Genomic DNA, 13,058 nt, shown 5'->3' on the forward strand with positions numbered 1-13,058 from the left:
TCTGTTTTTCCTTCTTTTAACTTATATTTTGACTAGTTTTAAGCTCTTGGTTCACCTTTAGGAAGTTTAGATTCAGCTTCTCATAAGTTCAGATTGTACATCATTAGGAATCAAATAACAGAAACCCCCAAAAATGATATAAAATACTAAACAACAAAGTAAGAAGGGTTAACTAAGCACATACAGTGCACTACACTTCATCAGCTTACGAACCTCGGTTGATAATTTATGCAAGAAATTTAGGACACTAAATTTACTAAACACGCTCTGCATGGAGGAGGAAAAATCACTCTGCCCACCTTTTTGTCATTTAAAATCGTTAAATTTAATGTTCATAACTTCTTGGTTTATTTTGGTGCATTGGTTAATGTCATGCCACTCTTTGTGGCCAAGAAAATCAACACTCAATGGAGCAAGACAAATGTGCAGATCATCCAACTAGATAGAACTTGTGTTCCAACAATTGGTTAACTCAAGGACCTAATCATGTGACTATCATCTCATGAACGAGTTCTTCAATGCATCAATATTGTAATTGTGGACATCCCAGAAGCATATGGGGTATTGCTGAGCAGAGATTGGTCAAGAAAGCTGCAAGGATACTTTGCTACTGACCGGTCACACTTATGGCTTCCTTATAAGGGAAGGAGAAACCCGATTTGAGTACCATCACAAAGATACATGAAGCACAACGTAACTCCTTTGAATGGATATAATGAGCCGTTGGCTTTCGCAGAACTTGTTTTCGACAATTAGTTTCTAGAGACACAGTTGGGGTGCTATCTTGCAGAGCCATTCCCTATCCCACCAAACACACAGTTGGACCTCATTCCATGTTCAATTGGTGAAAATAAAGCTTGTACAGTAAGTAGTAGTAATAGTAGTAGCAGTGGTACTAGCGTAGTAAGAGGTCCATGTACATATGATATGTGGACCATGTACTTTAACAGATCCAAAACATGGGAGGGGTAAGTTGGTTGTGTTTTAATAGACACGCTTCAGAAAAAACATTTAATCTCTAGTCGCTTGGAATTTGAGTGCACAAACAACACTGCAGAGTATGAAGCACTTGTCTTGGGTTTGAGAAAGTCGTTGACCTCAATGTTGTTGTCCTAAAAGTTGTAGGTGACTCTGAAATCATGATGTGCCAGGTACGTAACACTATACACTATGTGTCAACTCGTTGTAAGATTTGTCAACAAGAGGTATGGTGACTCATTTCTCATTTCCAAGATTTCAATATTATTTCAGTTACAAGAATGCATAATGAAACTACAGTTGCCTTGGCAAACACAACTACTAGGATGTTACTATTAAGGGACAATTTTACTATTGAAATTTTGTATAAACCATCTGTCCCAGACAACATCACTAATTTACGTGTTTTTTATGATGATCAATAGATACTACATTTTATGGCCAACGTTGTCGTATTCAAAGACGTAGCGATAGACGAGGACGACAATGAGCAGACTCTGTAGGACACGACTAGTACAAGCAAAGGCAATCTCATCGCCAAGGGTGTGGTATCACTGGAAAAGTTGTATGACCTACAAAACCATTTTGAGGGACCTGTGAATGCTAATACCCATAGCTCTACATTGTCGCATGAGCAGATCAATCTAGGAACATAAAAAGATCCGAAGTATGTGAATCTTGATACTTGTTGTACACCACAAGAGTGGAAAGATTTTATCCTCCTATTCAAGTAGTACCGTGATGTCTTCACGTGGACGTACGATGATCATAAGACATATGACATGCGAATAATCCAGCACATGATAGTGATCAAAGAAGGGGCCCAGGAATGTTCATCCAACACTTGAGGCCCTCATGCAAAAGGAATTGACGAAATTGTTAGATGCTCAGATCATTTACAAAGTGCGACATTTGACATGGGTATCTAACTTAGTCCCTATAAGGAATAATTTCGGGGAGATTCACATCTTTGTAGGTTTTCGCAACCTCAATCGTGCCTCAGACAAAGACAATTACCCAGTTGCATCCATGGAGCACATATTGTAGACAGTATCTGGGGAGAGATTGTTTTCTTTGTTAGATGGCTTCTCAGGATACAACTACGTTATGGTAGTAGAGCCTGGAAGACTCAAGACTACATTCTGTACCAAGTGGGGTATGTTCACATTTCATCGAATGTCGTTTGGGCTGGTTAATGCAGGTGAAACGTTTCAACATGCAATGGACATCGTGTTTTGCAGTCTTATTGGACATAGCATAGTGGTCTACCTCGATGACGTAATAGTGTTTTCAAGACAACGATGAGACCACCTGTGCCACCTCAAGAAAAAAATTGAGCAATGCCGGAAGTATGAGATATCCTTGAATCCCAATAAGAGCATATTCGCAGTATCTGAGGGTAACCTGCTTGGACATATTATTGCTAAAAGTGGGATCAAGGTAGATCTGAACAGGTTTTGGACTATCACACAGATTCCCCACCCCGTGAACAAGAAATCCATGCAGTGTTTCTTGGGGAAGATCACCTTCCTTAGAAAGTTCATCTCCAACTATGCTTAGATCATCAAACCTATACAAGGGATAATCAAGAAGGACATAATCTACAGTTGGGGAAAAAGGGAAAAGGATGTGTTTTCCCATATAAAGAAAGAAATAGAAGAAGCATCAATGTTGTACAACCCAAACTTCAGCAAAAACTTCTTTCTATACACTTTCTCTTCTGACACTTCTCTCGCTATTTTTCTCACTCAGAAGGATGAGTTGAGCAACTAACGACCCATCTCCTTCATGAGCATGAGCCTATAAGGACCAGAGCTCAACTACCCCGCCATGGACAAACAAGCTTATGTAGTATACAAGGCGGTGAAGAACTTCAGACCCTACTTGTTGAAAAACCATTGTATTATCTTTGTTCCACACCCAGCAGTCAGATCACTACTTGTTCAACAAGAGTTGGGTGAGAGAAGGGCAAACTAGATGACCATATTATAGGAATACGATCTTGACATCAAACCAGTTCACACCATCAAGGGTCATGGTCTTTGTAAGTTAGAAGTAGAAGCAGTCAATGCACAAGAGGAAGAAGAAATGCTCGCAGGTTGGGAGAAAGAAATATAAATGTACAATGTTGAGTGAGCCTCTCCCATTTCAGACGGAAACTCTTTGTATGCATATGTGCATCGGTCTCTTGAGCATGGCGCCGTGCCCTTTCATTTCTCTTTGCGAAAGAATAGGGCACTTCAACTCAAAGCACTATCATACCAGCTTATGCATGGGGTGCTGTACAGAAAGCACCACAGGATTCAGATAAGGTTTTACGTGATCTCCACGATGGACCATCCGGGGGACACTTCGCGGCAAACACCACTACAGACAAGGTCATGCGGGTCGGTTCCTACTGGCCTACATTATTCGAAGATGCTCATGCATATGCCTACAAATGTTCGGTCTGTCAAAGGTGCACCGACAGAAATCGGAAGTTAGCAGCCCCATTGTAGCCTGTTGCAGTGGAAGAACCATTCCAACAGTGGGGCTTAGATATCATTGGGGAAATTTTCCCTCATTCATTGAAGAAACACCACTATATCTTGATTGCTACATATTATTTCACGCGGTGGACAGAGGTAATCATGTTGAAACAAGTGAATGATCAGGAAGTCATCATCTTTCTACAACAGAATATCATTTCCAAATTTCGCATTCCTACGTCACTCGTTTTTTACAATGCAACATACTTTTCTTCGTTAAAGATTTATGATTTTGCATTGGAAAATGGTATTGTCTTGAAACATTCTGCTAAATGTTATCCACGGGGGAATGGTCTTTCCAAATCCACAAATAAGAGCCTCATGGGAATGGTCTTTTCAAATCCACAAATAAGAGCCTTCATCAAAAAAACCATCTTCTCTGAGCAGTGAAACTGGCACTCCGCTTTGGTGAATGCTTTATGGGCTAACTGAGTCACATCTAAACCTTCCTTGAATACCTCCCCTTACTTCCTGGTGTATGGAAAGGAAGCCATCCTCTCGTCGAACATATACTTGTGTTCTCTCCAATTTTCCCAAGAATCCTAGGGCAAGCAATGTCTCTTAGTTTAGCATAGGATGGACACTTTACACAAGGTACAAGAAGAAAAGATGAAAGCAAAAGAAAAAATTTCTCTCCATCAGAACCGTATCAAGAGATCTTTTAACAGAAAGTTTGCAAGTAAGACTAGCTTCAGTGTGGGTGACTTAGTCTTGAAGTGGGACAAAGCCCATGAAGACAAAGGCAAGAACACTTAGTTCCAATCCTTGTGGATTGGTCCATACACTGTCCGCAAAAGGCTTTGCCAATACACACATTGTCTTCAATCATTTTAATGGGAATATTGACTCTCCGCACTATGTACATAGTCTTTTGTTGTTTGCTATTATGTTTTCTTCGGTTTTCGGTTTTTTTTCTTATTTAAATAAGTGTTGTGCCTTACTGCATTGTGGATTCCAAGTGTCTCTGTGGTTGAAGTTTAAAGAGTCTTGTGACACTGCAGCCCTTGGCCAGTCTTGTGTTCATATTCCTTGTATTGGTTGTAACTTTTGGCCGATGAAGTTCTGATAGAAAATATGATTCATCCGTAAGGAGGGTTTTGGTCAAACCATGAACCTGTGTCCTGTTAATTTTCCTTAAGGAAACATTGTTCTTTACTATGATATTTTCATTTCACCATTAATACTTTAAGTTCACCCCATATCATCATTTCATTATTCAAATCAACACTATTATACATCATGTGAAATAACATAGAAAGAAACAACATCACCATCATCATCAATGTAGTGGAATATAAAAGGAACAATAGAAGAAAGAATGCACGCATATAGAGACATCATAATTGGTCCGCGACCAGGAAAACCCACTATGGGGAAATCCCTTGCAAATCTTCTTCTTCTTCTTAGATAGTCATAAAGTTACAATAGCGAGTACAACAAGCCCAATACATATGATCAACAACAGGTAACAATAAGCCAAATCTATAGATCTACATATTTGTCATAACAACAGGGAAAATCAGAACCACCAATATGAAACATAGAAATACAGATCCACGGATCACTGATGTCAAGATGCCAAAACTCCATATCTCAGTTGGGTCGCTCTCATCAGTACTATCTGTGAGAGAGTAAAAAACTCAAAGTCGCATTCACAAAGACATTATCCGATCGATTGTAAAAACAAAGTCACTCCCAGGAGGTCTCTCTGCCTGCGATTATGGCCCTGAACAGAGAAGAACCAAAGTAGCTCTCTTGTTGAGTTGTCCGAGCGACTAGCGAGTCAAATTTTCATCCTCGCAGTGCTATCTGAGTGACTGAACTAACAAAGTCGCTCCCTAGGCTACTTGAAGCGAGTGACCGGGGACCAAAACCTTCTGATCTATCTCTAAACCCAAAGTTGATCCCTCTGAACTGCCTCCCAACAACCATAGGGCCAAAGTCACTTTCTTACCCACTCAGTTCCTATGAATGAGGACGAAAATCCTCAAATCTGTGACAGTGGCCGAGATCCAGAAGACCCTAACTTAGGGCGAACCTTTCGCCTGTTATCTCGAACTGTTGAGTTAACTCCTTCCATCGAACTTGTGCGAACCAAGACAAAAGAGAAGAGAAGATGTCTACGTCAAAATCATCTTGAGGTCTCTTCTATTTATAGGATTTTCTGAGGGGCCACTTGGGGTTAAGACAGACCCAAGCAGTTACTCATGTGGTTAGGGCCGAGCCATTCCATTATACATAAAATAATTCATAACTTGACTTCTGCTTGACCAAATTGGGTGATCTTTAGGTCGATTTTGGTCCTCCCGAAAAGGGGAATCTAATGAAATCATTATCTTGGTAATTTGAGCTGTCCAAGGTGGAATTTTACCACAGTTACAAAAATTAACGCTCCCTCTCAACCAAGGAGAATTCTGCTTGCCATTATCTGTCCATTGAAAAATATGGCATTCTAGAATCTTCGAGTGTCATCACAAATCATCACAGATCATCTTTATCATGTAGTAATCGTGCCATGTCGAACTCAACTATCACATCACCAAAAATAATTATTATACATCTTGATCTGTCCTTATTCTCATTTATCTCTTTACATCTTGTCAAGTTGTTGTAATGCTTCACTATCTCTTCTCAACTCTAACTACTGAGACTTTCTATGATCTAAAAGAAGAACAGAGGGGAGCTCAATCTACCACATTCTATCCCTTAGGTTACTATCTGGAATCTCTGCTAGTGAGCTATTACCCAGAATATCATCAGGCTACTACCTAGAAATGTCATTGGGCTGCTACTCAGAAACACTAGCGGGGAGTCAGATCTACAACCCGCATCATCATTAGAGAGAATATCATCAAGGAGCACATCTCAACCTAGAACCATATCAGGGAGCTACTACTCAACCTAGAATCAAATGACAATGAAGAGGGTCCTATGGGACACTCTCACCTCATGTCTATGACAGTGGGGAAGGTCCTAGGAGACACTCTTACCCAAATTCATCTCATATATGGGAGCATATAGCTATCACCTTATATTGATAAATAGGATAACTCTCCTCACAAGGGAGCACACCCTCAACCTTGGAATCTCATCGGGGAACACATCTCGACCTGAAATCTCATGGGGTAGCTATAAATATACAACCCCATATCTTAGCAATAGGATATCCAAACATACAAGGGAGCGCATCTCGACCGTAGGATCTCTTCATGGAGCTTAATCTAAAACTCGAATCACATAGGGTTATATCAACCCATCCTATTGCCTACTAATTTTCCCATCAATGGTAGAACACCTGCATCATAATCAACTTGGGTTGTACACCCCAAGTACACTCTCAACTTGTTGTCCAAAATGAGGGGCGATATTTCCATCGTGTTGGCCTACTTGAGGGTATGATTCCAACTGGGGTATACACAACAAAGACCAAGAGGGGAGAAACATTCTCTGGCCCTATGAATATAGGGGAGAAACATTATTCAACCCTAGGTAACAGATAAGGTAACACCCTATTGTCCAGAGTTCCCTCAACCCTAGGAGCCCTTTATCTCAATTCCTCACCCTAGGAGCTCAAGTAGGGTGGGAAGAGTATGCTCAGTGTCCTCGATCAGCGCTGCCCCTTATCCAGAGGGGCAACATCCATCAGTCCAAGTTGTTCTCATCATCAAATTGCCTCAATAGCAGTTGTTTCTTGTTCATACAAAACATCAAATCAAATATCATGTCAGATCATTGTAGAGTTCCATAACTGTTTTGTTTTGACATCCTTTTTCCACCATATTCTTCTTATTCATCATCACTATCAACTCAATAAAGGAAATAAATTATAGATTTGATAAGGTAATAACTCTTACATGTATTATTCCTCATATGCGTTAATGTTCCTTATTGTTATATTAAAGAGTGGACTAGCTACAAAATTAACATGATTCTGCATGCATTTTGTAAATCTGCAGCTACCTCCATGGTTCGCGGGGTTCTCACACGTTAATGAAACAAGGAAGCATATGGGTAGTTGAGGACTGATCCCATCATGGATATCCTCCTATTTGCTCGGGCCAGTTCATCAAAAGGATTGTACAACAACATGGTCAAAGATATAGGCCAACACGTAGCAGCAAGGAGTCCATATACAACACGTTTTCTTGATTTTCTTTTGAAATAGAAAATCGACGAATAATGATTTTCTTGTTTAAGTTTTATATTTGAATTAGGATTAAACAACAGATCCATAGGCATGAAAGTCTCAACAGGTTGAGCACGCATTCTATATAAATATGTATTCTCTGTAAACGATAACAGAGAGGAAGTATTAAGTTAATTTCTGAAGAAATTGTGAACCAGACCTTCGCTTTTGCATTAATCTCAAGTTACTTTGCTGATATGATGTGTATGTGATTGTGAACCATACCTACTCTATGCAGAGGGCCCCCGCAGACAATCAAGGTTTTAGTTTATGTTTATTTCATTGCTTTGGAATCACTTTCGTTCAATTGATTTCTGTTATCACTGCATTATAGTTTAAATTACTTCACTGTTTTCATTATTTCGCATAGACTCAAATATCTCATTAATTATTTTGCATTTCGTTTATGGTTACATTCTTTCACATAGTCTAGTCCTTCAATGCTTTTTTGCTTCATTACATTCAGTCTCTTTATACTTTTCAGAGTTAGAATTTAGATCATTCGGCAAATTGTAATTAGGAACTTCCTTCATGCTTTTTAAACTTAGAATTGTATATATTTCATAGAACAAGCTTTTGGATCTTAATACTCTGTTTTTCATAGCAGTAAAGTGTTTGTATAGATTCATAAATTTAGGATGAATAACGTAAGACATTTTTAGATAATAATCAATTAGATATAATTTAATAGATTGATCCAATAATAGCTTAGCGCTTATTAAGTCTAACAATAGTTTAACTCTCATTCAATCCAACAAAAGATTAACTCTCATTCAGTCTAACAATAGCTTAACTTTCAAATATTGATTTGTAGAAATCCAACTCTAATGAAAATCTAGATAAACAAATGAAAATCTCAAAACAAACATAAACATTGTCTTACTAAACAAAAGAATAGGCTTCTAGCATATATAGTGCACCTGCACTTCACAAGTTTACCAACTCCGGTCGATAATTTATGCTTGCAATTTAAGAACATTAAATTGACCAAACAATCATATATAATCATATGAATCACAAAAGGATACCATAATTATCCTCCCTCTCATGGAGGGGCCAACCACAAGCCTAAGATTGTTTCGAACAACCACATTGTCTCAATATATGAGAGTACCTCGGTCCCAACCATAGATATGGGACTTACTGCCAATCGGATAATCTCAAAATCACCCTGCTGCCGCCCGGTAGCTCGTGGGAGCGTGATCCTGGGCGACGGAGTAAAATGAGTATAAAGTCGGCCTGGTTTTGAAACTGTCAAAATTAAGTTCTTAGGGAAGATTTTAGATTCCTCAAGATTTGACAAAGATTCCTCTCTGCAATTTGATTGAAATTCCGCTTCTTAGATAAAAAAGATGATGCCGCCATCATACTCCTAGCGAAATTATGGTTCATTTGAGTATAAAGTTGGCATGATTATGTCACTATGAAAAATTTGGCCCCAAGGGAATCTTTTAGATTCCTCATGATTCCTCAAAGATTCCTCTCTGCAAATTTACTGAAGATCTGCTACTCAAATGAAAAATATGGTTACACCATCACGTTCCCTGTGAAAAAATGAGAAGAATGAATATAAAGTTGGCATAGTTCTGGCTCTTTGAAAAATTAATCCCAAGGGAATATTTAAGATTCCTTGCTTATTCCCTATGTTAGGGTTCCACTGCCTTGATTTGCATGTTGGCTCAAGCTTCCACCCCTCGGTATGCATTCATTCTCCTCCTCCTCCAGGGAAAATTGTAAAACTCATATATATATATATATATATATATATATATATATATATATATATATATATATATAGACATTAATGACAAAATTTCCACTTGGGCCATCGGTGGCGGTCAACACTAGCACCAGGGTGGCTAGGGGTGCCAACCCATTGACCCCCATGTGTAGTTGTGTTTGGTTTTAATGGCGTTAGCACGTTTTTTTTTTTAATGTGGTTGGCTCCATAAATGGTTGGCGGAACACATAAATAGTGAGTCGTTTTAAGTGGTGCACTGTTATGAGTGTGAGGTTGCGCGTGGGGCGGGCAGGTTCGATCCCCGCTGGCCATGTTGTGTTATATGCATGTGGTTGGGCAAGGTCTGGTTCACCCATGTCCCGACCCATATATATTTTAACATGTTACAATGTGGCCATTGAGCAGTTGGCGTGGTTGGTGGCGTGCCACCCCAAAATAATAATTTTTTTTTTTAATAAATTATTCAAGAACCCATGAGCGGATTTTTAGGGTCATTAGAAAAATTAATTAGGCAACAAATTCACCTTTTCCAACCACCAGAAACTATCACCATGTGTGCCAAATTGTCGTCTCGTTAGTGGTTGCCAATGACCATAGTTTGACCAAAACTTTGACTCGCCATAACTTTCACATACGAACTCGGATTGAGGTGTCAATTGCAACTTTGGAAATATTGCGACGAGATATTTGATTTGAATCTAGTTTAAATTTAATCCAACTACTTCGATTTTTGAGCTTTTCCAAAGCCACTTCTAAATTCTGGAGCGTTTCTGGAGCCACCTGGATCACTTTTTGAATGGGTAATTAGAAGAAAAATCTTATGTGGAACAACCACAAGGTTTTGAAGTGGAACAAAAATAATATCAAATATACATGTTGAATAAGGCTTTGTACAACCTTAGGCAAGCATCAAGAGTATGGTATGTTAGGATTGGTTGATATTTCGAGGAGAGTGGCTTCAAAATAAATAATATTAAACCCACCCTTTACTACAAACAACAAGGGATTGATATTCTTCTTGTAAGTTTATATGTTGATGATTTGTTGTATATGGGTAGAAATTATAAGATGAAGGATGAATTCAAACTTGCTATGATAAATGAATATGAGATCATACAGTATTTTTTAGGAATGAAGGTTTATATGACGGATTTTTCATTTTTTAAACCATGCATGAAAAAGATATGTTATATTTTTTTATATGGTTGATTATAAGCCAATTTCCACTCTAATTACTCATGGAGTTGTGTTGTGTATAGGTGGTGATGTGAAATAATCCATGAGACAACCTACTTAAGTATTCTGGGAAGTTTGATGTTTCTAACCTAGACAAGACCTAATTTTGTTTATTCATATATTTTGGCTTCAAGATGCATGGCCGATCCATTTGCAATACATATGAATGCAGCCAAAAGAACTTTGAGGTATGTTAAATCCACTCTAAAATTTTGTATCGATGACCACACTTCTAAAATATTTAATATTGATGACTTTAGTGAGTTTCATTAAGGAGGTAGTTTGGATGAATAAAAGTCTACATCCCGTGTTTTTCTCTTTTGGTCCAAGTTTGAATACTTGAAGCTCAAGAAGCAAAGCATGATTTCCTTTTCATTCGTGGAAGTAGAGTATTTTGCGGTCACCTTGAGAGATACAAAAACATGATGAATTTAAAAAGTTCCAATAGAAATTAAGATAATCAAATCCAACCTATAATGATTTATTGTGATAACATGAGTTTCATCAAATTGAACAAGAATGTAGTTGAACAAGAGTGCAGTCGATTATAGTAGGGAAAATTTCTTTCACTTGAAATATCATGTCATTTATGGTTTGGTGTAAAGAAATGAAGTAGAGCTAAAATATATAAAAACTCAAGAACTAGTTAATGACATTTTTACTAAATCAATTGGAAAAATCTAATTTTTAGACTCGCAGATGAGATTGTGAGCCCTCTCACAATCGAGGTCTATTGATAATGAGTGCAAGATTATGCATGTTATTCAATACCATGCATACAAACTTATTTTTTGACGATTAATATTTAGATATAATTTGCATTACTTTAGTTTTGTATCTACCCATTCGAAAAAGCTATGCAAATAATGCATAAGAAATTTTCCAAAATAAACTATTACAAACATTTAATTGTAAGCATATAACTATTTATCCTATGAGGTTACTAACCTAGATGCTACATATTCTATTATTATCATGCATGTGGACAATCGTGGGAATGAAAAACCCACTGCACCTCACTGTTCTTAAAAAAAGTTGAGTCCACCATCGATCTCAACTTGCATCCTTCCCCATTAGTTGTCGTTCAAGGTTTCACCATGATTCGAGTCTCTCTGTCATGCGAGCATGGAAGGATTCCACCCATGGTTATGCCATGGCTATTTTCCTTTGAGTTTTTGGTGAAAGATGTTTGCTTCCTCTAAAGCGTCACATGCGCAAATCTCACGGACACAAATTCCAAAACGAAATATTAGGAGGGAATTTCCTTTTACCTTTACTACGCATGGGTGGTTCTGCATGGTTTGGGTACACACACCCGATTTGATCAACATGGCCTCAGTTTAATCTCCATTGGTTACATTTGTGATACATGTAGTTCTAATGTGCTAGATTCTTGGCTTTGCAATGATCCACTCATTAGTTGTTTTCCCAATAGAAGTGAGCCTTTGGATCTTGCCTTCGTGGTCCTTCCTATACTTTAGGCAGATGATTTTGGCTCTTGCCTTAAGGGTCCTTCCTAAGCTTTAGGTAAATTGATAGGTTCTCTTGTTTATGGGTTGAGAATTCCATTTAATATTGTTATACTTATTTGGATTTTTATTAGATAACAATTTATAAATTTTGACTTTCATTTTTTTCCTTAATGATTATAAGATTCATAGAATCCTAATTAATGTTTTGATTTATATAACGAGAACAATATTAAATGGTTTTAATATTAGGAACTTGTAAAAAGAGAGTTAATGACCAATAAAACATTTCCCACTTATAAACTTATAAAAAATAACATATATATATATAGATAATTTACTTTTTATTTACCTAATTCATTTTATAATAAAGTTTTAAGATTTTTTAATTTAATTTTATTTATTAGACCGTTATGAACAATGATTTTAGATTTTCAATTCAAAGATCAAATGATTATATCTTCCCTTAGTTAATCTAATAATTTCAATTATTTTATTAAACTAATAATATAACCATCTCAAAAGATAAAAATAATTAATTAATTTCTATCTAATTTAATGAGATACAAAGCAAACAATGATTCCATTCCATCTCATCTAATCAAGTGGAGCCCAGGAGTCTCTCTTCTATTCTCTTAAATGGACTTACAATTAACACATTTTTCGCGTTTATTGAAATGAATTGACGATGTTAGTATCGGTTTCCTGCTCGAAGAGAATAATGTTATTTTTTTTAATGAAATATATTAGGTTAGGTTAGATATTGCTTTCTGTTTTTTAATTCGCCATAATTTTTAAAACTAATTAATTATTTAATTGATAAATTAATAATAACGGTTAAATTCAATTAAGGGATGGAAGTAATATTTCATACACTTAGTGGTAGATGCATTCATGAAGAGGGGAAAATAAAGCTCTCA

The sequence above is a fragment of the Pinus tabuliformis genome, chromosome 4_1 (assembly GCF_031772625.1).
Source record: "Pinus tabuliformis cultivar Carrire ecotype Pingquan chromosome 4_1, CPIR1, whole genome shotgun sequence".
Classification (NCBI taxonomy): domain Eukaryota; kingdom Viridiplantae; phylum Streptophyta; class Pinopsida; order Pinales; family Pinaceae; genus Pinus; species Pinus tabuliformis.